We start from the raw sequence: 25296 nt of genomic DNA, 5'->3' as shown, positions 1-25296 counted from the left end.
TGGGGCTTATCTTGATCTTGAGGATGAGGTCTCCCCACTGACAGTTTACCTTCAGGGAGGGACTCCTGCCCCACACAATCTTCACACTGGCTGGATGGCCTGATCACAGGGCAAAAGGACCCCGAGCTGTCAGTGGTGAAGACGTTCCCCTTGCAGTCCCACCGCACTTGGGAAAATGAGGTGGAGAGACAGAGCAAGGTTCTGGGCGGCCAATTTCCTTGCTGGTGGGAGATAAGGACACGGAGGACAGGGCTCCATCCTGGACAGGTGCCCTCGGTTCCTTCCTCGGAGCATAAAGTCAGTGCCTGCAGGGAGGTCTTCAGGCCAGAGGATCCTGTGCCCTCCCTAACACTGCTCTTCGTGACATCCTGCGGGAGCCCATCCTTGCTGCCAGCGACTGGCCTTCAGGGTGGGGGCGCCCCTGGGATTTTCCATCTGGATGCAGCCTGGAGAGACCTTAGGAGACAGTCACAGCTCGCATTCCAGGTGGGCCCGCCCTCTGTAACAAGGGCAGTTCCTCTGCCTCGGTCTGGACCACTGCTCAGCCCAGATGAGCGACTCACCACCATCCCAGTGAGGCTTCTGACACCAGCACATCCTTGTTGTCTGCTAAGCGCCATGGGAGGGTGGTGTAAGCATTGCTGAAAGACAAGAGTCACGAGACTGAGTCACTGAGAGGAGGCACAGGCGTCCCGGGAGTCCCCAAGAAACCAGCAGAGAAATGGACCCCGGGGCAGCCAGAGAGCCCTTTGTGCCACAAGCTGGGTGCAGTGCATGTTGACCTAAGTTAGTTACTGGGATAATACAGCATTATCCTAGTAATTACATATGATAACTGCAAGCAGTAATTACATCCTTTTGCACATTTTGAGGAAATTTTGAGGGATTGAAGAAGTTTGCAAATTACTAGTGAAATCTGAATTTACTAATTAACCCAAGTGGTCCTCATCTCTACAACCCAGGTGCAAGGACAGAGAAGCTGTGTGTGTGTGGAGTGGGGGGAGCAGGCCCTCAGGGTCAGGCACATGGACATCTCCCAAAAGACAGCTCTTGGAGACGGGATCATCTGGAGGACTGAAGGAGGAGCAGCAGGGCCCTGGTTCATGTGGGAAAGTCAGTGCCTGGCCCAGAATGAGGAATTCACAGCACCTGGGGATGTTTCAAGGACCTTGTTCCCATTGTAGGTGGTGTTCCCTTTCTCTGGGTTTTTGTTGGCATATCTCTCAAGAAGCAATACTGAACATGGAAATACCGCACAGTGTGTGATGATTTCCAGCCTCCAAAGGTCTCAATAAATTCATACTTTTATAAAATACTTTTCACTATATTGTGCTATATTGTTATATGAGGAAGTTTAGAGTGAGAATGGGAGGTTCTATGCTCATTATTTGAAGACTGAAGAGATCTCCGCCGTGGCGGAGTTCCCCCTGGGTGGTCCGGGACCCAGGGAAAGATCACTTTTTAACTATTTCCACAGCCCCCGGGGTGTCATACAGTTGGAACAGCGACAAACTAAGCTGGCTTCTCACACTGGGAATCTCAGAATATCAGAGAACCTGAGCACGAGTTTCCCTCAACTGTTGAGACGCCAGTTGATCCCAAGGAGAGTCGGGCGCCGTCTGCTGGCCGTTGGTGAAACGGCAAACGAAGCCGTGTCTCGCGGCGAGGGATTGGCCGCGCGCTCCTCTGTGCATTCCTGAAATGAAGGATATTTGCAAGGCTTGGTTCTCTGCTGATGGCCGGGGGGATGCTTTGACCCAGCCAGGCTTATTCTCCAGCATCACTGAGAAGACTAAAGAAAAATGGAGAGGGTATCTTGAAAAAAATATGCTTGTCACCTAATGGCTGTTTTGTTTTTGGTTTTAAGACTCATGAGCTTCATTTATAGTTTTTTTATAGAGACATGGAAAACTATAATGTATCTTTACATAAACTATCTTCTTTTCAAATCACCTACCTCTGCTATATATGTTGGTATTATACTTTTATTATTTTTGACATGGTTATTTGAGTATATTGACAGTCACCCAAATGGTATTTATGTACTGGATGCCAAGAAAACACCGACAGGTGAGGTATTCTCTCTCCCCACAGATGTCTACGGAGTCGCGGGGAGCTGTTCTAAGGATTCATCAGATCAGGTCATCAAAGGTAATGATATCCCTGGCAGTGAAGAGAGAGAATACAGCCATACTTAATGTATTAGTAAGAGTGAATGGATTAGTAGGCAGAGTAGACCCAGCAACATTCATGATCCAGCTTCTTTAGCTTTCAGTATCTGGATTATTACATATAATTTTGGCAGTTCATATGGAAACACAGCCCAAATGCTGCACCTTGAATGAATTCATAAGAACAAGAGGCAGTACCATCATTTATTAGCTTTAAAAATATTAATAGATTTGTTGAAATACACTTCACAAAGCATACGAGTAATAGTTTTAAAGTGTACAACTCAATGATTGGCATATTCACAAGTTGTACAGTCTTCACAACTATCTGATTTCAAGCCATACTCATCACTCCCCTCCCAAAAAACCGTTGACACCCATTAAACCATCACTTCTCATTCTTCCCTCTGTTTAGCAACAAACAACCACTACTATAAATTCTATTTCAGGATTTGCTTACCACGTACATTTACTATAGCTGTGATCAAAGGCTGGTCGCAGAAACGAGCCGGAACAGTAGGAGGCGAGCTTCCCTTTGCCAACAGCAAAGAAGCAGGTCTCATGAACCTACTTGATTCCACTCGACCGCCCCGAGAGGGTGCGCGCACAGCTTCGTTCCCACTCAGTAACGGCCAGCAGAGGGCGTCTCAACTGACGCAGAAAACACCCACAGCCAGGGTCCCTGCGCTCAGGCACCGCTTCCGGGGTGAGAAAACCATCCTTAGTATGTCGCTGCACCAGTTGTGCGACACTCTGTGGGCTGCAGAAATCGTGAGTAAAAAGTGGCCTTTCCTTGGTCCTGACCATCAGGGGAACTTAACTGTGTATGTTCATTAGCTAACTTGTTTCAGACTCTTTGCAGCCCCATGGGGCTGTAGCCACCAGGCTCCTCTGTCCATGGGGTTTCCTAAGCAAGAATACTGGAGTGGGTTACCACTTCCTACTCCACGGGGTCTTCCCCACCCAGGGATCGAACCCGAGTCTCTTGCATCTCCTGCATTGGCAGGCAGGTTCTTTACCTCTAGCATCACCTGGGAAACAGTGGCTAAGATCTCCTCAGTTTCCTGGAATACTGAGCACAGAACCTCCCGTTCCAACTTATTCTCAATTTCCTCATACAACATTTAGGGAGATTTATTTTTATAAAGTGAAATCCATTTATTGAGACCTTTGGAGGCTGGAAATCATCACATACTGTGTGGTATTTCCATGTTCAGTAGTATTTCTTGAGAGAAATGCCAACAAAAAACCCAGAGAAAGAGAAAACTTATCTATAATGAGGGCAAAACACACAAGTGTGGGGCCTTCCAGCTGGTCCCTGAAACATCCCCAGGTGCTGTACATTCCTCATCCTGGGCCAGGCACTGATTTCCCTATATGAACCAGGGCACTCCTCCTTCAGTCAGCAGACGCTCCTCTCTCCCAGAGGTGTCATTTGGGAGGTGACCATGTGTCAGACCCTGAGAGCCTCCTCCTCCCCATCTGCACAGCCCCTCTGTCCTTGAACCTGGGTTGTAGAGATGAGGACCACTTGGGTAAATTAGTACTAAGGCTAGCTGTTGTTAAACAGATACTCCAAGGTAAATGCAAACATCTTCAATCCCTCAAAATTTCCTCAAAATGTGCAAAAGGATGTAATTACTGCTTGCAGTTATCATATGTAATTACTAGGATAATGCTGTATTATCCCAGTAACTAACTTAGGTCAACATGCACTGCACCCAGCTTGTGGCACAAAGGGCTCTCTGGCTGCCCCGGGGTCCATTTCTCTGCTGGTTTCTTGGGGACTCCCGGGACGCCTGTGCCTCCTCTTAGTGACTCAGTCTCGTGACTCTTGTCTTTCAGCAATGCTTACACCACCCTCCCATGGCGCTTAGCAGACAACAAGGATGTGCTGGTGTCAGAAGCCTCACTGGGATGGTGGTGAGTCGCTCATCTGGGCTGAGCAGTGGTCCAGACCGAGGCAGAGGAACTGCCCTTGTTACAGAGGGCGGGCCCACCTGGAATGCGAGCTGTGACTGTCTCCTAAGGTCTCTCCAGGCTGCATCCAGATGGAAAATCCCAGGGGCGCCCCCACCCTGAAGGCCAGTCGCTGGCAGCAAGGATGGGCTCCCGCAGGATGTCACGAAGAGCAGTGTTAGGGAGGGCACAGGATCCTCTGGCCTGAAGACCTCCCTGCAGGCACTGACTTTATGCTCCGAGGAAGGAACCGAGGGCACCTGTCCAGGATGGAGCCCTGTCCTCCGTGTCCTTATCTCCCACCAGCAAGGAAATTGGCCGCCCAGAACCTTGCTCTGTCTCTCCACCTCATTTTCCCAAGTGCGGTGGGACTGCAAGGGGAACGTCTTCACCACTGACAGCTCGGGGTCCTTTTGCCCTGTGATCAGGCCATCCAGCCAGTGTGAAGATTGTGTGGGGCAGGAGTCCCTCCCTGAAGGTACACTGTCAGTGGGGAGACCTCATCCTCAAGATCAAGATAAGCCCCAGATGATACAGGTACTTCCTTGGACCCTGGCCTGATTCTAGGACCTGAGCCGTTAGCCCAGGACCCAGCGATGCATCTGAGCTGCACTGGATCTTGTTCCTGTTGCGGACAGCCTTGTGGGGCGGGGATGGCTGGGAGACGAGCCCTGGGCACAGGTCTAATGCTGTGTCCCCAGCTCTGAGGGAAGTCCCCACTAGTGGCTGGAAGATCAGCCGATCTTTGTGGGGGCAGGTTGAGATCTTTGTGAAGCTGCCAGTGTACCGCGTTTCTCCCCTCTCCGTCTTGCTAAAAAGAGTCTCCTGCCCCCTTGTAGGGAGAGGAAGAGGAGCAGGGGTTTCTGATGGCCCCCTCCAGCTGCACCCTAGGGTGTGGAGCTCACGCGGGAGGCCCGTGCTCACTCCACAGTAGTCACCCCCTGTGCCAGGCACCCCAGGCTTCCCAGAGGCCCCTCTGGAACTCTGAGAGGAAGGGAGGTTTGGGAACCTTAAACGGTCCGTCTGTCCCCGGGGCAGACGGGCAGGAGCAGCCTCAGCTGCCTCCCTGTGTGCTCGCACTGCCCAGACGGGAGCTGGGGGTCTTGTCCCTGCTGTGCTGGTGGCCCGAGGGTGGAAGAGGGCCCGCTGTGACTTCCTCACAGGACCTTGACCCACAGCTGTGTGAGTTCCAGGTGCTGAGGGAACAGGACAAAGTCTGGTTTATCTATGTCTTTGGGTGGAGTCTGAAACTTCTCACCAGTAGAAGCTTCCAATGTTATGTAACATTTTCATGAATCCTCCCATACATTCAATAAGAAACAATGAAATTTACAGTCATTGGACCTCCGAGCAGGTGCAGTGAGGAGGCCTAGAAACAGGTGGTGTGAAGGTCCCCTGTCACCACCCCCACGATCCAGTGTGAGGACCCAAAGTAGATTCTCAGGAAGACTGAAGAGGTCCCTTCCACGCTCTGAGCCCCCAGTCCCGGATACCCTAAACCTCTAGCCCCAACCTGAGCCCAGGCAGGGCACAGCACAGGGATATTCGGAGAAACAAATACTTCCACACCTCCCTGCTCGTGGTCATGGGGACACTCCTCTTCAAAGGATATCCGGGCCAGCCCTCTAAATGGAACAGACGGTATTCTGGAGAATCGGCCTCTGGAGGAATGAGGGGTGGGGGGAGGAAGATTCCAAGCTGGTGATTGAAACCTCCCCCAGATCCAGGAGGCACAGCTGGAGTGGCCAGCGGCTTAGTGGCCATGGCCCTTTGCTCATGGAGGCAGCTCTGATTCCTAAGAGTGTGATTTTTGCACACAGCCTGACCTGGCTCGGTTTGGACCATGGCTCTTTTTGATCTTTCCCTCTTCTCAGTGGATGAAAACCCTAAAAAAGAATTTGAGTTTGTATTTATTTTGCCCTTGGACAGAACCTGTAGTAGAACCAGGGCTGGTCCCAGGGGTCTCTGCTGACTCTGAGTCTGGTCCCAGAGCCTCTTCTCTGGGAGGCAGGAGGCCCGTGGGGAGCAGAAGGCGGTTCCCTCCAACACAGGTGTTGACCCCGGAGCCTCACGGTTCTCACCATTCATGGCCTTGACTTAACCTTCCTTGTGCGGATTTGGGGATCGTGACCTTGAGGCTGCTCTAGTCTGCAGATGTGGATTTGAGGTCCTGCCCTGTTTAGGGAAGGAGGGAGCCTTGTAATCACAAGATCTCTGCTTATTGGTTCTCCCCTAGCTGTGAGTACATCCTTGGGAAGACTTTTCTCATTGCATTAGCTCCACAAGCTACCCCAGTTTTGTACTTTAGCATCCGGTCCATGAGTGACTTGTTCCTCAGGGTTTTAACACCCACCTTGTCTTGGAAACACCTCTGATTCTGGTGGGCCTGGCTCCGCACAGAGTCAGACACATTCTTGGCTCCGTGCATCTTCTGGACCCCACCCCACCCCCAAATTCCAGCTGAGAAGCTCCTGGACAAGAGCTCGGGTATTTGGAAGGTGCCCTTCAGTCAATCTGGAGTCAGGCAGGGGGATGTTGTTCCCAGGATTCTCTTCTCATCCCCTGTCCTGCACCAGGGTGTCTTCTTCCTGAGGTGGGAGTCCCGAGTCCTGCTTCTCTTCTTCGATCCAGTCCTGCTGAGGGTCTCCTGGCATGTCTCTCTCTCTTGAATTGGTGATAGATTCTTGTCCTGTTTGCTGTCCTCTCCATTTAGAGGGACCTCTGAGAGCCTGGAGCAACATGAGGGGTCCCTGTCCTGGCCATGTGACCCATTTAAGTGTTGGAATAACTGAGATGGGGACATGTTTGAGAGAACACGCACCCACAGAGAGTGTGGGGTCAGGTGAGAGAGGCCCCAGAGATCAAGTGGATGCTAACGCTGTCTCCATTTCAGAATCCGGCTGCGGTCTGGGGTGGAAGGGAACAGGCAGGTGTGGGGTGACAGGTGGTCCTTGATCAGCGTGGCCTCAGTGGTAAGGCTGGATGTGGGCAGAGCTGCTCCCGTGGTGGAGGTGGTGACTCAGTGAGGGGTGGTTGGACAGGGAGCTGGACGCTAGAGCGAGTGAGGATGCTGTGGGTGCAAGGAGACACACATGGGCCCACTCCCCCTGCCTCCCCAGAGTGGAATGTCTGCTTCCACAGTTGCTCTGACACTCTCAGAGCTGTAAGTGCACTAGACAGCGACCTTCGCGAGAAGGCTGGCGCAGCTGCCTGCAGGAGACAGGAGCTGCCAGGTGCATCCTCCCCAGTGACGGGGACAGCTCACCTAGCAGGGACCCAGGTCCCCCATCTCTGCCTCTACGACCCCCTTCATCCCTCCCCCAAGCCTGGCTTCCCGGCCCCTTCCCAGTGTTTCTCCTATTGGTGTTAAGGCCGGCCTGCCCCAGAACACTGTGGTCTAGACGGGACGGGGGACACTTGAGTCACAGAGAAGGACAGCTTTGCTTGGAGAAGGTGGATCCTGTGCTGCCCTAGGATCTCTTGGGGTCTTTCCAGGTAGGGAAGCTCTGGCCTGGGTCCAGTGCCGAAGGCAGGAACAGGGGCTCTGTCAGGAGGCTTCGGGACCCGGGGCATTTGGAAGGTAGCCCCCATCCCCACTGTTGTGCCCAGGGACCCAACCTGTTCCCCTGGAGTCAGGATCTAATGCTTTCTGAGAATTCCACTGACTCCAGTGTTGGTTTGAAATAGAGCAACAGGAGAAGGAAAACAAGGGCCACTGAATTTGGGGTCCTGCCCAGGATCCCATCACTCACTCGTGCTGTGGTTATTTCCCATGTGTCGGAAAACGTAGCAGTTCTTGAGTTGAGTAATGAGACAGGAAGAAGATCCCCGCCCCACAGAAAAATGAAGAACCGTGTGCCCCAGTGTGGTTGAAGGCAGAGCACTGCACATAGTCCCCCTTGTCTGACGCTCGCTTCTGCTCAGCCGTGGAGCTTAGAGAACGTGTGTCCCTGTGCGGGTTCCAGGACCTCCTCACAGAGCTGTGGGACGGGCACAGGCGGTTACTGACTGAGCGGAGGGGGCAGAGGGGACCCTGATGGGAAGGCCACTCTGCCGCCATCTCGCCTGCCAGCCCCCACCCCTCCTGGCCCCTTGGCTCGTCTACCTTCTCTGTGGTTCCCTCTTTCCTACCCGCCACCTTTCAGGGTAAGCGTGTGCACCCCACACACACACCTCGTGCAGATTCTCCTGAGCCACTAGAAGTCCAAAATTAGGTGGTTCCCCTTTCCTGTGAAGGTTGAATAACTTTCAGAATTTTTCCTATTCCCATGACAATAGAAACAAAAAACACCTTTGGAAAATGCAATCCAGGGACCCAGCGCCACTATCTCCAGAGCACAGGGTGACAGACGTTCACACACTGAACACACTTGGAAGCTGCCAGCCGTGTCACAAACTGGTTTTCCCCCACCTGGTTGGCTCCTCGGTGTTCCCTGCAGCCACTTGTCACTAGGCCCAGCGCCTGAGCCCCCCCACGTGACCTCTCTTGACCTCCAGCAGCACTGTTTCCCCAGAGGCACAGTTTTATGCCTTCCTTGTGTTGTCCTTTTCCCCTCACGTTAACCCTCTAATGTGATGGTGGTTCCCCACCACAGAGGAGGAAAGGAGAGAACGCAGGGCGATGACTTGGGACAAGGCGGGTCCAGGAGGGGCCCCGCAGCAGTGTTACCTTCTTCACCTACTGACTCTGCTGGCGACACAGCCTGGCAGCCTGGACACCAGGCCTGTTCAGTGCAGGAGAGGTGCTGAAACCCGGCAGTGCCCTCAGCAGTACTGGGGGTGGTTCACACACACTTTTGAGCTCTCTCCTCTCTGGATGGTTTGGATCCTTGGCAGGTATGAGGCTCTGAGCAGGGAAGGGACTGTCCTAAGGCCACTGCCACTGAGTGGCAGTGTCAGATTTGAGCTTGGGCCAGTTAGGGACCATTATTTTTTTCTCCATTTGATGAAAGAGAGCAGGAAATGTGGCCAGCTGGGGTTACATGTTCTCTTTCCAGAAGCCTTACACCTGCATATGGTTGGGCTTGAACTTGAATGAAGTCCTAGAGGGTTGTGTCTGTGTCACATATTAGATGCTGCGTGAACCCTGGAATCCTCCTTTGCTGTGCCCCTTTGGAAAAATTGGAAAAGCTACCTCTGATATTCAGTTATCATACGCACATGTACTATGGTTGTTAAATACTATGCACAGTAAAAGTTATATGCTAATTAAAATGTTTAAAAGGTAATTTGGAATAAAACATTTTAAAAACTATATTTGTCCTAAATTATTATAAAGGATATGTCATTTACAGTCACAAAATATTATATCATATTAAGGTCTAGACACAACCACAAACAATGGAAAAATGGGCAGATGACCTGAAGAGACATTTCTCCAAAGAAGAAATGCAGATGGCTAATAGGTACATGAAAAGATGCTCAACATCTCTATGAAAGAGATGCAAATCCAAAGTACAATGACATTCCAACTCATGCTGCTCAGCGTGGCCATCAGTAAAAAGTCCACAAGCAAGAAACGCTGGTGCAGGTGTGGAGAAAAGAGCACGCATCTACACGGTTAGCGGGTGTTTACATCGGCACAGCCACTGTAGCAAATTGTATGGGTTTTCTCAGAAAACTAAAAATGGAATTACCATATGATCCAGCATTCCTGTTTCTGGGGATGTATCCAGACAAAACTATAATTCAAAAACATACATGCACCGTTATGTTCACAGCAGCAGTGTTCACAGTGGACAAGACATGGAAACAAACGTCCATCAACAGATGAATGGGTAAGGAAGACGTGGCAAATGCACAGAATGGAATATTATTACTCAGCCCTAAAATAGACAAAATAATGCCATTGGCAGCAATACGGATGTAACTACAGATCATCACAGTAAGTGGAGTAAGTAAGAAGACAAATGCCATACAACATCACGTGTACATGCAATGTAAAATGACACAAATGAGTGTATGAAACAAAAACAGACGCGTGGACATCGGGAAGACTGGCAGTTGCCAAAGGGGACTGTGGGTGGGGGAGCGGTGGGCTGTGAGTTTGGGATCTGCAGATACAGACGATTATGTAGAGAATGGATAAACAAGGTCCTATCGTAAGCAAGGGGACTATATTCAATATCCTTTGATAAACCATAATGGAAAAGAAAGTGAAAAAATATAAATACATGTATAACAATCACTTTGCTGTACAGCAGTAATTAACAGATTTTAAATCGACACTTCAACTGAAAAAAAGATATTTGACTAATATTTATGTTTTCAAAAAATTAAAATTTCCAAACCCACAAAATGTCCAACACCAAGAATGAACTCATGATCGTGATGTGTCGGTGCAGTCTGCTCAGCTGTAACACAGGCACAGCTTTGGTGTGGACTATAGAGATTAGAGAGGGAGCTGTGCCCATGTGAGGGGGAGAGGAGGCATCTGGGAGGTCTCTGTGCTTTCCCTGATTTTTTCTCTGAACCTTAAGCTGCACTAAGGAAAGTCTTAATTTAAAAAATATCAAATTACTATTACTTAAAAATCTGAAAGAATTAGAAAATACTGACTGTCAAAATATTTCAAGGACATTGATGATGGAGCATTCTGCAGTTCCCTCCTTTGTGTTTAATTTCTGAATTCACACCTTAAATAAGATAACAGGATAAAATGTATACAAACAAGAAAATGATTTTTTCCCCTAAAACCATTATTTGCATAAACATCCCCAAATTCTTTTATGCTGAAATTAACAGAGAAGCCTGGCATGCTGCAGTCCATGGGGTCGAAAAGAGTCAAACACGGCTGAGTGACTGAATTGAACTGAAAGGGAGATACAGTAAAAGTACCTGATCCAGACTGCTCCCTTACAATGCTGATTACCAGTTTTAAATGAATGAAATCTTTCTCCCCTCTTGATCTGAATATTCTCTTTCAGTGATTCTCACATTGGAATCTGAATCAGAATCACATGGTGGGGTGGGGTTGGGGCACGTGGAGCACAGATTGCACTGCCCTACCTTCAGTGTTCTGACCCTGCAAGTTTGGACTGAAGCCTAATACTTGCATTTTTAACAAGTTCTGAAGTGAGTGATAGCCCTTGTCCTGGGACCACAATTTGTGAACCGCTCACATATTGAGTTCGCCAAAAGCTTCTTTCATTTTTTTTTTTTCCCTGTAAAATGGCTCTTGCAGGGCCTAGCTGTTTTTAACTTTATTCAAAACAATTTTGTTGTACGTTACAGCTCTCGTATCACTGTGCATTAAACAAAATATCAAAATTGGTGAATATTTGTGTAGGCATTATAATATCAAAGATGCAAGAAAAGAGAATTTTTGGTATAGTATGCTTTATTATTTCAAGAAAGATAAAAAAGCAACTGAAATGCATAAAAAAGATTTGTGCAGTATATGGAGAAGGTGCTGTGACTGATCAAATGTGTCAATAGTAGTTTTAAAACTTTTCTGCTGGGGTTTTCTCACGGGATGATGGTCCATGATCTGGTAGACCTGTTGAAGTTGATAGCAATCAAATGGAAACATTAACTGAGGACAATCAAGTTATGCCATTCGGGAGAGAGCAGACACACAGTTCAGTTCAGTTCAGCCGCTCAGTTGTGTCCGACTCTTTCGACCCCATGAGCTACAGCACGCCAGGCCTCCCTGTCCAATACCAACTCCTGTAGCCCACCCAAACTCATGTCCATTGAGTCGGTGATGCCATCCAACCATCTCATCCTCTGTTGTCCCCTTCTCCTCCTGCCCTCAGTTTTTCCCAGCATGAGAGGCTTTTCCAATGAGTCAGCTCTTCGCATCAGGTAGCCAAAGTATTGGAGTTTCAGCTTCAACATCAGTCCTTCCAATGAACACCTAGGACTGATCTCCTTTAGGATGGACTAGTTGGATCTCCTTGCAGTCCAAGGGACTCTCAAGAGTCTTCTCCAACACCACAGTTCAAAAGCATCAATTCTTCGGCACTCAGCTTTCTTTATAGTCCAACTCTTACATACATATGTGACCACTGGAAAAAGCATAGCCTTGACTAGATGCACCTTTGTTGGCAAAGTAATGTCTCTGCTTTTGAATATGCTATCTAGGTTGGTCATAACTTTCCTTCCAAGGAGTAAGCATATTTTAATTTCATGGCTGCAGTCACCATCTGCAGTGATTTTGGAGCCCCACAAAATAAAGTCTGTCCCTCTTTCCACTGCTTCTCCATCTATTTGCCATGAAGTGATGGGACCGGATGCCATGATTTTAGTTTTCTGAATGTTGAGCTTTAAGCCAACTTTTTCACTCTCCTCTTTCACTTTCATCAAGATGCTCTTTGGTTCTTCACTTTCTGCCATAAGGGTGGTGTCAACTGCATGTCTGAGGTTACTGATATTTCTCCTGGCAATCTTGAATCCAGCTTGTGCTTCCTCCAGCCCAGCGTTTCATGATGTACTGTACATATAAGTTAAATAAGCAGGGTGACGATATACAGCCTTGAGGTACTCCTTTTCCTATTTGGAACCAGTCTGTTGTTCCATGTCTAGTTCTAACTGTTGCTTCCTGACCTGCATACAGATTTCTCAAGAGGCAGGTCAGATGGTCTGGTATTCCCATCTCTTGACGAATTTTCCACAGTTTGCTGTGATCCACACAGTCAAAGGCCTTGGCATAATCAGTAAAGCAGAAATAGATGTTTTTCTGGAACTCTCTTGCTTTTTCGATGATCCAATGGATGTTGGCACTTTGATCTCTGGTTCCTCTGCCTTTTCTAAAAGCAGCTTGAACATCTAGAAGTTCACGGTTCACGTATTGCTGAAGCCTGGCTTGGAGAATTTTGAGCATTACTTTACTAGCATGTGAGATGAGTGCAATTGTGTGGTAGTTTGAGCATTCTTTGGCATTGTCTTTCTTTGGGACTGGAATGAAAACTGACCTTTTCCAGTCCTGTGGCCACTGACATATTGAGTGCAGCACTTTCACAGCATCATCTTTTAGGATTTGAAATAGCTCAACTGGAATTCACCTCCACTAGCTTTGTTCGTAGTGATGCTTCCTAAGGCCCACTTGACTTCACATTCCAGGATGTCTGGCTCTAGGTGAGTGATCACACCATCGTGATTAACTGGGTCATGAAGATCTTTTTTGTACAGTTCTTCTGTGTATTCTTTCCACCTCTTCTTAATATCTTCTCCAAATATCCAAATCAAGTGTTGAAAATAATTTGCACCAGCTGGGTTATATTAATTGCTTTGATTTTTGGGTTCCACATAAGTTAGGTGAAAAAAGCCTTCTTAATCATTCCCACATGTGATTCTCTACTGAGATGTAATGAAAATGTTCTGATTTTAAATAAAATTGTGATGGACAAAGAAAAGTGGTTATTGTACAATAATGTGGAATGGAAGAGACTGTGGGGCCAGTGAAATGAGACACTGACAACAACACAAAAGTTGGTCTCGTCCAAAGGAGGAGATATTATGTATATGGTGGCATTGGAAGAAGTCCTCTATTATATGTTCCTTTCAGAAAACCAAACCATTAATTCCAACAAACACTGCTTCCAATTAGTCCATCTGAAAACAGCACCTCAATGAAAACTGGCTGGAATTAGTCAACAGAAAATGCATAATCTTCCATTGTTGTTGTTTTAGTCGCTCAATCATGCCCAACTCTTTGAGACCCCAGGGACTGAAGCTGCCAGGCTCCTCTGTCCATGGGATTTCCCAAGTAAGAATACTGTAGTGGGTTGTCATTTCCTTCTCCAATGGGATCTTCCCAATCCAGTGATCTAACGCCCATCTCCTGTATTGGCAGGTGGATTGTTTACTACTGAGCCACCCAGGAAGGCCAATCATCCATTAGGATAATGCAAGACTGCATGTTGCTTTGATGACCAAGCAAAAACTGTTATAGCTTGGCTTGGAAGTTCTGATTCATTGGCCATATTCACCAGACATTGCACATTTATTTTGGTCATTACAAAATTCTCCTATTGGAAAAAACTTCAATTCCCTGGAAAACTGTAAAGGGCACCCAGAATAGTTCTTTGTTCAGAAAGATAAAACGTTTTGGGAAAATGAAATTACGAAGTTACCTGAAAAATGACAGAAGGTAGTGGAACAAAACAGCAAATACCGTGTTCAATAAAGTTCTGGATAAAAATGAAAAAAGTGTCTTTTTTTTTTTTTTCCAAAGCCGAAGGAACTTTTTGGTCAACCCAATACTTGGTAGAATTTGAAAGAGAAATGTGGGAATTCCCTGGCATTCCAGTAGTTAGGACTCTAGGCTTACACTGCATGGGGCCAGGGTTCCATCCCTGATCTAGGAAATGAGATCTCATATGCCAAGCAGCATGGCCCCCCCCCAAAAAACTTAAGAAAGGCAAAGTTGTATTCTCCTTGAGGTCACTCATCTCACATGGCCCAAGATACCTAGTCAGGGAGCCTCCCAACAGGAAATGTAGTGGCCAGGATAAAACTTTGCTATCTTCACATTAGCACAGACTAGATGGTCTTTTTTCTACCTAGAAATGCTCTGAGTAGGGACAATTAAAAAAAAAATGCCTGATGTTCCAACATGACTGCCTTAGAGAAAGTGATCAGGACTATTTTCTTCGGAAAGAGTTTCTGGTGCTCATGACAGGTGGTTGAGCTGAAGCAAAGGAGCTACCAGTAATGGCAAAGAGGCCCAATGCTGTGGATACCAAGTAAATCAAACGTTGGAGGACAGGAGATTCCAGAATGAGTGATGGGAAAATAATCCAATTATCTTCCTTTAAGAAGTATAAATTCATGGTAAATAAAGAGAAGTCATCCATACTAGCTATACTTGCTATTGTTCTGGATTCCCTGAAGCTACACTACCTGACCTCTTTCGAGTTCTGAACTCAGAGGGGTCCTATGAATGCAAGTGCCCCATTAGCAGTTGGCAGAGACAGTAGCCAGGTAAGGGTGGTAAGATTGTAGTACAAGTTCCAATGTGACAGCGTGTCATCCCCATACCACCAACCTATTTCTGACACCAGTTTGGTGTCTCACAATCCTGACACTTTGTCCTCAGAGAAAACTTCAGATTGCACAGGTTCAGGGCTCCGTGTTACAAGACAGCCCCTCCCCCACTTCAGATGCAATCACAGCTCCAGGTTCTCAGCTGTGCTCCTGGTGCACCCTCTAGAGTGCAGAGGTTCCGAGGACCCTTCTTAGGTTCAATGAATTTGCTTACAGAACTCAGAGAAATATTTTATTGATTAGATTATCATTTTATAATAAAAGGCAGTAACTCAGGGACAGCCAGATGGAAGATGTGCCTCAAGCAAGGTGAGGGGAAAGGACATGAGCTTCCCTGTCCTCCCCGAATCCCCACCTGTTCACCAACCTGGACGCTTTCCAAACCAGTCCTTTTGGGTTTTTACAGAGGCTTCATTACAGAGTCCTGATTAACTCATTAGACACTGGTGATGGGTTCAACCTCCAGCTCCTCTCTCCTCCCTCTAACCTGGGGTTCTGAAAAGATCAGGCAGCCCCTATTCTTTGGTCACTGGGATGCTTATAAAGGTCACCTCATTAACATAACAAAGCCCATTTATTCCTTTCACACTTAAGAAATTCCAGTGGCTTTAGTAGCTGTGCCAGCAACCAGGAGAAATACCAAATACATCTTTCTTACTATAAATCACAACATTCAGGTCACAGGATAGCACCTTTCCTGAGTACAGATCAGCCCTTAATCATTATACTGGTTTTATCTAAAGTCTCTAGAGGTCTAAATTCCCTGCCCACTGAAGGCAAGGCTTTGGTGTACAGGAAATTTGTATATTTTGAGCAAAATTATAAGGAATACAGACTCCCCTGTGTGAACCTATTTGGGGAGCTACACTGGATTTGAAAACTTCAGGAAGTCTACATGTACCAGGCCAATCAGCATGATTACAGTTGAAGGATTTATTTTCAAAGATGAGATCTAAACAACCTCACAGTGACCCCAGAATGATTGGAGATCAGGGCCTTCCATGCGCTTGAGCACTTGGAATTAATTCTCACCCTCACAACATGTACACTTTCCAGGAATATGTGGCAATCTATATCAATATGTGCCCAAAAAACTAGTGTGAAAATAGTGAGCTACATCTCAAGCCTGAGAAGAGGTAAGGACTCTGTCAGCCCCAACAGCCACAGAACATTCTTCTCTTTTTAAAAACTTTTTGGCTTACATTGGAGTATAGTTGATGAATAATGTTGTTAGTTTCAGCTGTATAGCAGAGTGAACATTCTCATTAATGTGACTCAGCTCTTTACTCTGAGGCCTGGGTACCTTGAGTCTATTAAAAATAGATTCTGATTGGCTTCTAGTTTGATCAGCCATCAGCAGCAACAATCTGACCTAGAGGTCCCATAGACCTGGTGAAGGCTGTTTTTATAGAAGAGTAGCTATATGCAAAAGACAATGCGGTCTCCTCCATATGCTGCCTCTGCTCATTCACAGAAATTATCCAACCTACAAGTACACTGTTTGCAATCAGAGACAGTGAATATGTCCATCACTTGCTTCAAATTATTCATGAACCAGTGCTCTCAAAGCTGTGTCCTAGGTTATTTTTGTCACTCACCTATTATGTCTTTTTGTACCTTCTGATCCCAGTTGAAAAATATGTCCATATCCAGACGAAGAAACAAGAGTGAGAAAAATAAGAAAAAATTAAATTCAAAACTTGATATGATGCTGAGAGCAGAGGTCTGACCTATGTTGTTGTTGTTGTTGTTTTTAACAATTTGGAGCTTAAATATGCCTTTTCAGCTGTAGTCTCTGGTGGCGTTCATGTCAGGACAGCATACCTGAGTAGGGGCCAAAGAGAATGCAAGTAAAACAAACCATAAAGGTTTTCTAGTCCTTTATGTGGGAGAAGGCAATGGCACCCCACTCCAGTACTCTTGCCTGGAAAAATCCCCTGGACGGAGGAGCCTGGTAGGCTGCAGTCCATGGGGTCGCTAAGAGTCGGACATGACTGAGCGACTTCACTTTCACTTTTCACTTTCATGCATTGGAGAACGAAATGGCAACCCACTCCAGTGTTCTTGCCTAGAGAATCCCAGGGACAAGGGAGCCTGGTGGGCTGCAGTCCATGGGGTCGCACAGAGTCGGAAACGACTGAAGCGACTTAGCAGCAGCTGTCCTTTATATCAACACCTTGCTGACCCCTGGCATAGAGTGACCCATGCTGACAGACATACAGATATACAAAATTGTTGAAAACAAATAGATAAAAAACAGCATGAAACAAATAAGACAAAATTGCCCTTTCACGGGTCTCCCTATAGTCCAGTAGTTAAGACTTCACCTTCCAATGAAGGAAGTGCACATTGGATCCCTGATGGGGAGCTAAGTTCCCATTTGCCTTGCAGCCAAAAAGAAAAAGAAAAAACAAAAACAAAAACAAAAAAACAACTAAGCAATATTTTAACAAATTCAATACAGACTAAAACTTGTCCTCATCAAAAAAACTTAAATTTTTTAAAAATTGTCCTTCTCAGACGTTAATATATAGCAGAGACTTGAAATGCTCTGAAATTAACAGTTACAATATCCTCAGACTGAGAAAGTCAGTGGGATATACCAAAGAGTGTTAACCTCATCATGCAAATGCCCTTGGGGGTGTGATCCTCCTGAGGACCAATCTGTGACTCCCCAGGGGGCTGTCCAAAAGCTAGACAAGGCCACACCCTCTGCTCACCTGGTCATTCCCTGGTCCACTTCTGAGGCATCCAGACGTGTGCTGCTGATGGGAGACAAGGACACAATGAAAGGGGCTGCAAGGGGCAGAAGGCCTGGCCAGCAGAAACAAGGTGTCTCCCACAGGGAAAATGGGAGGATTTCCTCCAAGGAAAACCTGTCTGTAAAAGAGAAGGGAGGAGATCGACATCCCTCAGAAAGACAGAGAGAAAAACGAAGCATGGAGACACAAGAGGGCTCTCAGGGCAAAGCAGGTAAGATGCCAGATTCTTTTTTGCAGACATCTGTTTTGAGTGATCCTGGAGAGAATTTGGGAGACAGTAGGGACTGGGCTGTGGGACAGAGGAACAGGTCCCAGATGTGACCCTGACACCTCTGAAAGGGCGGGGGGCGGGGGTGGAAACCCAGGATGAAGTCCTGATCCCCTGTGATCATGGGCTCTACCAGCTATGCCATCTTTGAGGTCTGAACTTGAGAGAGGGTTTCCTGGGGCATGCCTGCCAGGCAGCTCAGAAACTACTCTGTCCAGGTGAGATGCTCATGGAGGGAGAGGGGGGCTGAAGGAAACCAGAGTTTGGGGGAGGGGATGGCACAGAAGTGGAGGAGCAGTGGGACTTGGAACCTTCTCTAATCCACTCTCCCCAGATTCCAGAGGTAGGTCAGGGAACACTCACTCCTGTCCTCCTCTCCACCCACAGAGGTCACCAGGCACAAGCGATGCAGAAGCCGGGATGGCTCCCCTGAGAGTCACAAGAGAAACAGCCATGGAGAAGAGAAGGTGAGGGGAAGACCACCCCCAGCCCAGTGGAGAACTAAGGAGCATCCAAACTCCTGCAGAGCAGGACTTTACTACAGAGCAGGTAGGTTTCTGGGCTGGGCTTGGTAGAGGTGGGGATGTGGGCAAAGGCGCTGAGGGGCAAACTGAACCCCAGAGGGCAGAGAAAGCCTCTAACCTTGGTGAGATGCCCATGAAGTGGGAACAGGCTGAGAGGAAGGTGCCCAGGACTTGGCCTGGGTTGCCAGCAGATGTTGGAAGAGGCCAACAGAGTCAGGTATGGTGCGGTGTGAGGCCTGGGGTGGAGGTGTTGGGACAGGCAAGGGGCGGTTGTGCATTTGATGAGAAATTTCAGGGGCAGCGCACATCACAGGAACCCCTCCTGTTCTGTCTCCCTCCTAGGTTCTGCCCATACTTCCCGGCGTCTCCAGGACAGGGGGCCCCGGTTCCGATCGCCAGTGTGGGCCCGGGGCCAGAGACACTGCCAGTACAACCCGGAGTCCAGGCCCCCCTCGCCCAAGCGCCCTCGCAGAAGCCAGTCACCTGAAGCCGCCGCGCCCCTGGAGGAGCTCACGTCCAAGCTCTGCAACCAGATGGGAGCCCTTGAAGTGGTCCTGGATGAGTTGCGGGCCCCGGGGGGCGCCTTCCTACCGGTGCCCACCGACCGCACGGAGCCCACGGCCTCGCAGCGCTCCTGGCTCACCTGGCAGCTGACGCACGCTGGCGCCGCCCTGCACTGGGCGCTGACGGCGCTGGATTCCCTGCTCGCCGCGCACCACCGACCTCCGGGCCCGCAGGTCTACCCGCCCTGGGCGCCTGGGTCTTAGGGGCGCTCCCCGCCATTCCTCAAGTAGTGCAAGGCTCCTGGGAGGCATTTTGTACCCCGAGGCGACGAGTTTTCCCTGCAGAAGACAGAAATCCTCCTGTCTCGGGAAAGGTGTTCAGCGAATGGATTTCAGCTCCTGCTGCATCCCCAGCTCAGGGAGATGTGTCACCGTGTCCAGAAGTCAGTCTGCAGGATGTGCATTTAGAAGACAACACTCTTTAATCCCGCTGTTCAGACTGCATCCCCTAGTGATGTGATTTGTGCCTTTTCATCCCTCCATATTATCCTGTTTTATTGAAAAAATGAAATGAGAGAGAGAGAGGAACACAGAGAGGGAAAGGAGGACGTAGAGGAGGAAGAAGACTTACAGGCAGCTAGATGTCGAGATTGAGGTAGAGATTGATGTAGAGATAGATGTGAAGATTGGTGTAGAGATAGATGTAGAGATTGATGTAGAGGTAGATGTTGAGATTGATGTAGAGGTAGATGTCGAGATTGATGTAGAGATAGAGGTAGAAATAGGTAGATTCCTAGGGGTGGGTTCCACTGCAAAGAACAATTGTTTTTTTGGGGGGGTTTTACCAGAGATTGGGTTTCTTCAAGGTTATGCTTAGAAATCTACCTTGAACAACTCTGTATCAAATGAACTATCTGGGTTATATGATGAACTTTGTAGATTTTTGGTGTTGATATTAAAATTCCATTTTTACTTATGGACTACAATGTTCTACATGTACTGCAATAAATAATTTACTATTACAATCCTTTGTCTGTGTATTTATGAGTGTCCTTGCAGGTGTTCTTGTAGGGTGTGGAACCTTTCATTAGCCTTCCTTTTCATATTCCCTTTATTCACTGTATCAACTTTAAAGAGATTTTACTTAGAATGCTAGATTCCACAGCAATGTAAGTGCACACATCAAGAAAATGTTCACAAATGTATATGAACCTTTGTTATCAACACTTCAGTTAAGACATGCAGTATTTCTGTCATGCCTTTGCAATCTTTATACCAACCAATATGAAAACTTGAAGTCATGTCTTTTTAAAAAGCAGTTCCTTTTGACACTGTATTGAACTTTGTGTCTCACTGATTGGATGCACCCTGTGTGTATGTGTGTGTGCGTGTGCGCGCGCGCTAAGTTACTTCAGTTGTGTCCGAGTCTTTGCCACGCTATGAACTGTAGCCCACCAGATTCCTCTGTCCATGGGATTCTCCAAGCAAGAATGCTGGAGTGGGTTGCTATGTCCTCCTTCAGCGTATCTTCCTGACTCAGGGATCGAACCCGCGGCTCCTAAACTGCAGGCGGTTTCTTTGCCGCTGAGCCCCTGGGAAGCCCCGGATGTATTGTGCCTATCCATAAAGTTTTCCCTTTGCACTGCACCACACTTCCTGAGTCTCACTTCATCACGTACTCTTCATAATACAGAATGATAAACATGGATGATGAGGGATGGGCTGCATGGCAAGGCCCTGGCAATGAGAACCATGAGAGTCAGTGTCCTTAAACTTAAAATACGAAGGCATCTTCTCCAAGGAAACCTGTCCCTTCAAGAGAATGAAGAAGGATAAAGACCCAATCAAGGATGGAGCCAAAGAGGTTTTTGAGACCTGGGAGGACTCTTGAGGAGATGAGGAAGGTTCCACAGATTCTTCTTTGTGAAGATCACGGTTGGGAGGCGGCAGTAAGCTTTGCATATGCTATTCATCAATCTGAAAAGCTAAGTAAACTGTTGTTTATTCTTCAAATATCAACTGACATATCCTTTCTTCTGGGTAATTTATAATAATTCTAAGACTAGATTCCATGCTTTCATGGTACCATGTATCATTTTTGAAGCACTTATCATAGTCCTAATTTTAATTCTGTGTGTTCATTTGAATAATACTCATCTCCTCCCGTGAATCCTAAGCTCTCTAAATGGGACCCATGGTTAAGGACTTTTCCCGTTTTGTATTCACACTACCTGGCATTGTTCCTGGCACATAACAGATGTGCAATAGATATTTCTAAGTAGGAAATGAATTACCGAATGCACGAACGAGAGAACACTGATATGTGGGATCACACCGTTCTCTTTATTTTTGTGAATAAGTCTTGGAGAAGGCCCATTGTGGGACATTTCCTAGAGACAATTGTAAGAAAGTCTATACAGTCAAGAGCCAAACTACAGGCTAATGGAGGGAACAGAGTTTCTAACTCAAGTACCTAAGATTGTATAGATGATAGAGTCTGATGATACGAGAGGAGGTAATAGAGATTATCTGAAGCAGAGACAATTTTCTGGGGTTTCGATTTGAAAATTTGGCAACCCACTCCAGTGTTCTTGCCTGGAGAATCCAGGGGGGACGGGGAAGCCTGGTGGGCTTCCATCTATGGGGTCGCACAGAGTCGGACACGACTGAAGTGACTTAGCAGCAGCAGCAGCATACTTAGTTGAAAGTGTCTAAACATTTACCAAAACTCACGTGTAAGTATTTAATTCACACACTAATAATATTTACAAAGTTGATTCACATTTAACATTGACTCTTTTGGACTCTCCTGGTGGTCCCACGGATAAGACTCTGTGCCAAGGTCCAGCCCCGGCTGATCCAGAGTATTCGAAGGAGAGACGGTCTAGGCGACTATTTATATGCTAATTAGAGATATAAAGAGTAATAGAATGAGGATAGCTCAGTAGGAAAATTCAGTGGAGAAAAGAGGCTGAGTAGCTTGGTTTACGCGGGAGACCAATAAAACTTCAAGACAAGAAGTTTGCACCACTTACGTAGGCCGCAGGCGCCCTCTCGAATAGCGGAAGGTGCCCCACCCTAGACACCTTCTCGAGTGGGTCTTAGAAGCCCAGGCATAATTAGTAAGCATGGTGGGTTCCGCGCTCCAGATGGAGACTCAGCTGGAAGTTAAAGGGAAGAATGACATGGGGAGACGAAGCGTTGGTGAGCAAGGCCCGTAGCTTTATTTTTAACAGGGGCTTTTATACCCTAAGTTACACATAGAGGATAATAGGGGATGCAAAGTCAGCAGTTTTTGATCCTTATCAAAAACCAGGGTTTCTTTCCTGCAAATTTATCGTATACAAATGGTTTAGGTGATTTACATCATCTTCTGGCCAGAAGGCCTACTAACATTTTATGACTCTTGACAAGGACTTATCAACAAAGACTTATTTTCTCTAAGAGTAATTATTTTAAGGTTTGGCGCCATCTTCCAAAGATAAAATTGCATTCCTATAGGGCGGATGTGTAATGGGTTTACAACAAAGGAAAGAATTTATTACCTTAAGGGTCTAAAGTTACTAACACCAAGGCCACTACTTATTTTTTCTACATACCAACTATTAATTAATACATATTCAAGGATACAATTCAGGGGATGTGAAAACTTGGCAACAAGCATTGGCTCATCAATGAAATCCTTTACTAGTTTATTCTGACAGTTTCTAACTCTCTGAGAGGCTCTAAGCTATTTGAATATCTTAAGCTTCCCGTGCCTCTTGAGGCTGGGAGACTGTAAACAATCGTATGCATAGCTGTAGGAGTCCGGGTAAACTTGTCAGGCGAGTTAGAGAGCCATCTGAGGGGTTTGGATTTAAACACTCCTAATTGCCCAGGAACTTTATTAATTGGAGTTGTAAGTTAACTCTTTGACAGAGAGAGTGAGATGGTGATGGGGGACAGCCCCCAGTAAAGTCAGAGGTGAGAGCACAAAGCAATAAAGTAGGCAGACTCTGGTTTTTGGGGGGGTAGATGCTCGAGAATATCCGGGCGGACTCCTGAGGCTCGATCCCGCCTTTGCGTATGCCGAGCCTCCTTCCTCATGACCTTTGTCATGAGTGGAATGCCTCACCGGTTCCTGGCAACTCTGTGCTTCTACTGTGGGGAGCATGCACTCAATCCCTGGTTGGGGAACTAAAATCCAGCATGCCACTAACATAGCCCCCGCCCCTCCCCAAAAATCCACTCTTTTACTGTTTATCCTGAACTAGGAAACTGACTGACTCTTCCATGTAGAGAAAGGATGGAACTTCTTGGGTGAATTGAAATGTTCCTGGTCCCCATTCCACGATCTATTCTTACCAAACTCCTTCATTCTTCATTTCTCTCCTCTCTTCTTTGCTTCCCTTCCTCCTCTTCAGTGCAGAGAATATCCATACCCTGCCTTGCTTATACTTTTCCACCCAGTTCTGTCTCTGAATATTGCCTCCCTGCAAGGGCTCTATGAGGATAATTAGACAATTACTCAGAATCAAGGGCTTTCAGAGTTGTTACAGTTGAGAACAGCCTTTTGTTTAGAGATATGTTGGAATTTGTTTGTATTTGTGAGGAAACACTAATGTTCAAGCAAAGCCTGGAGAAACTGACCTGCCTGTCTCCTTTTATAACTAGCTGGGAGGAGACAGAAAGCAGAGAGCTTTTTTTTTTTTTTTTTTTAAACATAATTAGTGGACCCCTTAGGATTGTGCTCTAGGGACAAAGTCAGGACTTTATCTGAGGAGTGAAAGTTGCTCAGTCACGTCTGACTCTTTGCAACCCCACGGACTATACAGTCTATGGAATTCTCCAGGCCAGAATACCAGAGTGGGTAGCCTTTTCCTTCTCCAGGGGATCTTTCCAACCGAGGGATCAAACCCAGGTCTCCTGCATTGCAGGCGGATTCTTTACCAGCTGAGGGGCAGGAATTGCCATACTCAGATGGTGAGGCTCAAAGATGCTCTATCTGGGACACAAAGGGAGGGGCTGTGTTTCCAGTAGATGAAGAGGAATCTCAGTTACTATTTACCCTTCAATTTTTGCTGAATCTTTAGTTTTCTACTGCTGCAGACCAAATGATCACTAACTTTATTGGATTAAAACAACACAAATTTATTATCTGAGTTTCAGCAAGTCAGAAGTCTGAGCATGGTATGGCTGGGTTCCCATCAAGGGCACACAAAGTTGAGATTCAGGTATTGGGTGATTGTGTCCTAATCTCAGGCTCCACTAGAGAAATACATGCTTCCAGGCTCCCTCAGGTTTTTGGCAGAAATCATTTACTCTGCAGTCGTAGGAGTCGTAGCAAGGAATAACTCCTTGCTAGTTATTGTTGTGCTCAGTCATGTCTGACTCTTTGTGAGCTTATGGACTGTAGCCCACCAGGCTCCTCTGTCCATGGAGTTTTCCAGGTAAGAATACTGGGTGGGTTGCCTTTTCCCACTGTCGTGCTAGTAGTAGCCACATCAGTTCTCAGATGTGGCTTTTAGGTCTTTATTATGTAGTTCCATCCACAGACCTTATCATATTTGGAATTTCTGACTATTAGAAGGGTCCATCCACTTTTAAGGGTTCAGTCGATTAAATTAGGCCTACCACGATTATCTCCATTTTTTGTCAACTGTTCATGGGGTTCTCTTCCAATATTCATTGGAAGGACTGATGCTGAAGGTGAAACTCCAATACTTTGGCTACCTGATGTGAAGAACTGACTCGCTGGAAAAGACCCTGATGCTGGGAAAGATTGAAGGCAGGAGTAGAAGACAGAGGCTAAAATGTTGGATGGCATCACTAACTCAATGAACATGAGTTTGAGCAAGCTCTGGAAGTTGATAATGGACAGGGAAGCCTGGTGTGCTGCAGTCCATGGAGTCACAAAGAGTTGGACACAACTGAACAACTGAATTGAAAAGTCAACTGATTTGGGATCTAATCATGGGAGTATTATTCCCTCCAATTATCTCCATTTTTATCAACTTAAAGTCAACTGATTTGGGATCTAATCATGGGAGTAATATTCTATGCAACCATAGGTTCTTCCTGCACTGAAAGTTAGGGGTTCTCACAAAGGGATAACACTAGGGAGCAGAGATATGGGACCCA

The 25296-nt window shown here is 46.9% G+C and overlaps 1 long non-coding RNA gene across 1 annotated transcript; it reads left to right on the top strand.

Annotated features, from left to right (window-relative positions):
- Positions 1-1724: 1724 nt before the first annotated feature.
- On the top strand, positions 1725-5142 carry LOC133253167 (uncharacterized). Its single transcript, XR_009738218.1, has 4 exons — positions 1725-1811; positions 2095-2151; positions 2621-2942; positions 4017-5142. It is a non-coding gene; the product is annotated as an uncharacterized LOC133253167 (long non-coding RNA).
- The last annotated feature ends 20154 nt before the right edge of the window (positions 5143-25296 follow it).

This window comes from Bos javanicus, chromosome 8 (assembly GCF_032452875.1).
Source record: "Bos javanicus breed banteng chromosome 8, ARS-OSU_banteng_1.0, whole genome shotgun sequence".
In the NCBI taxonomy this organism is placed as follows: Eukaryota; Metazoa; Chordata; class Mammalia; order Artiodactyla; family Bovidae; genus Bos; species Bos javanicus.
This window is presented reverse-complemented; position numbering and strand designations above follow the sequence as displayed.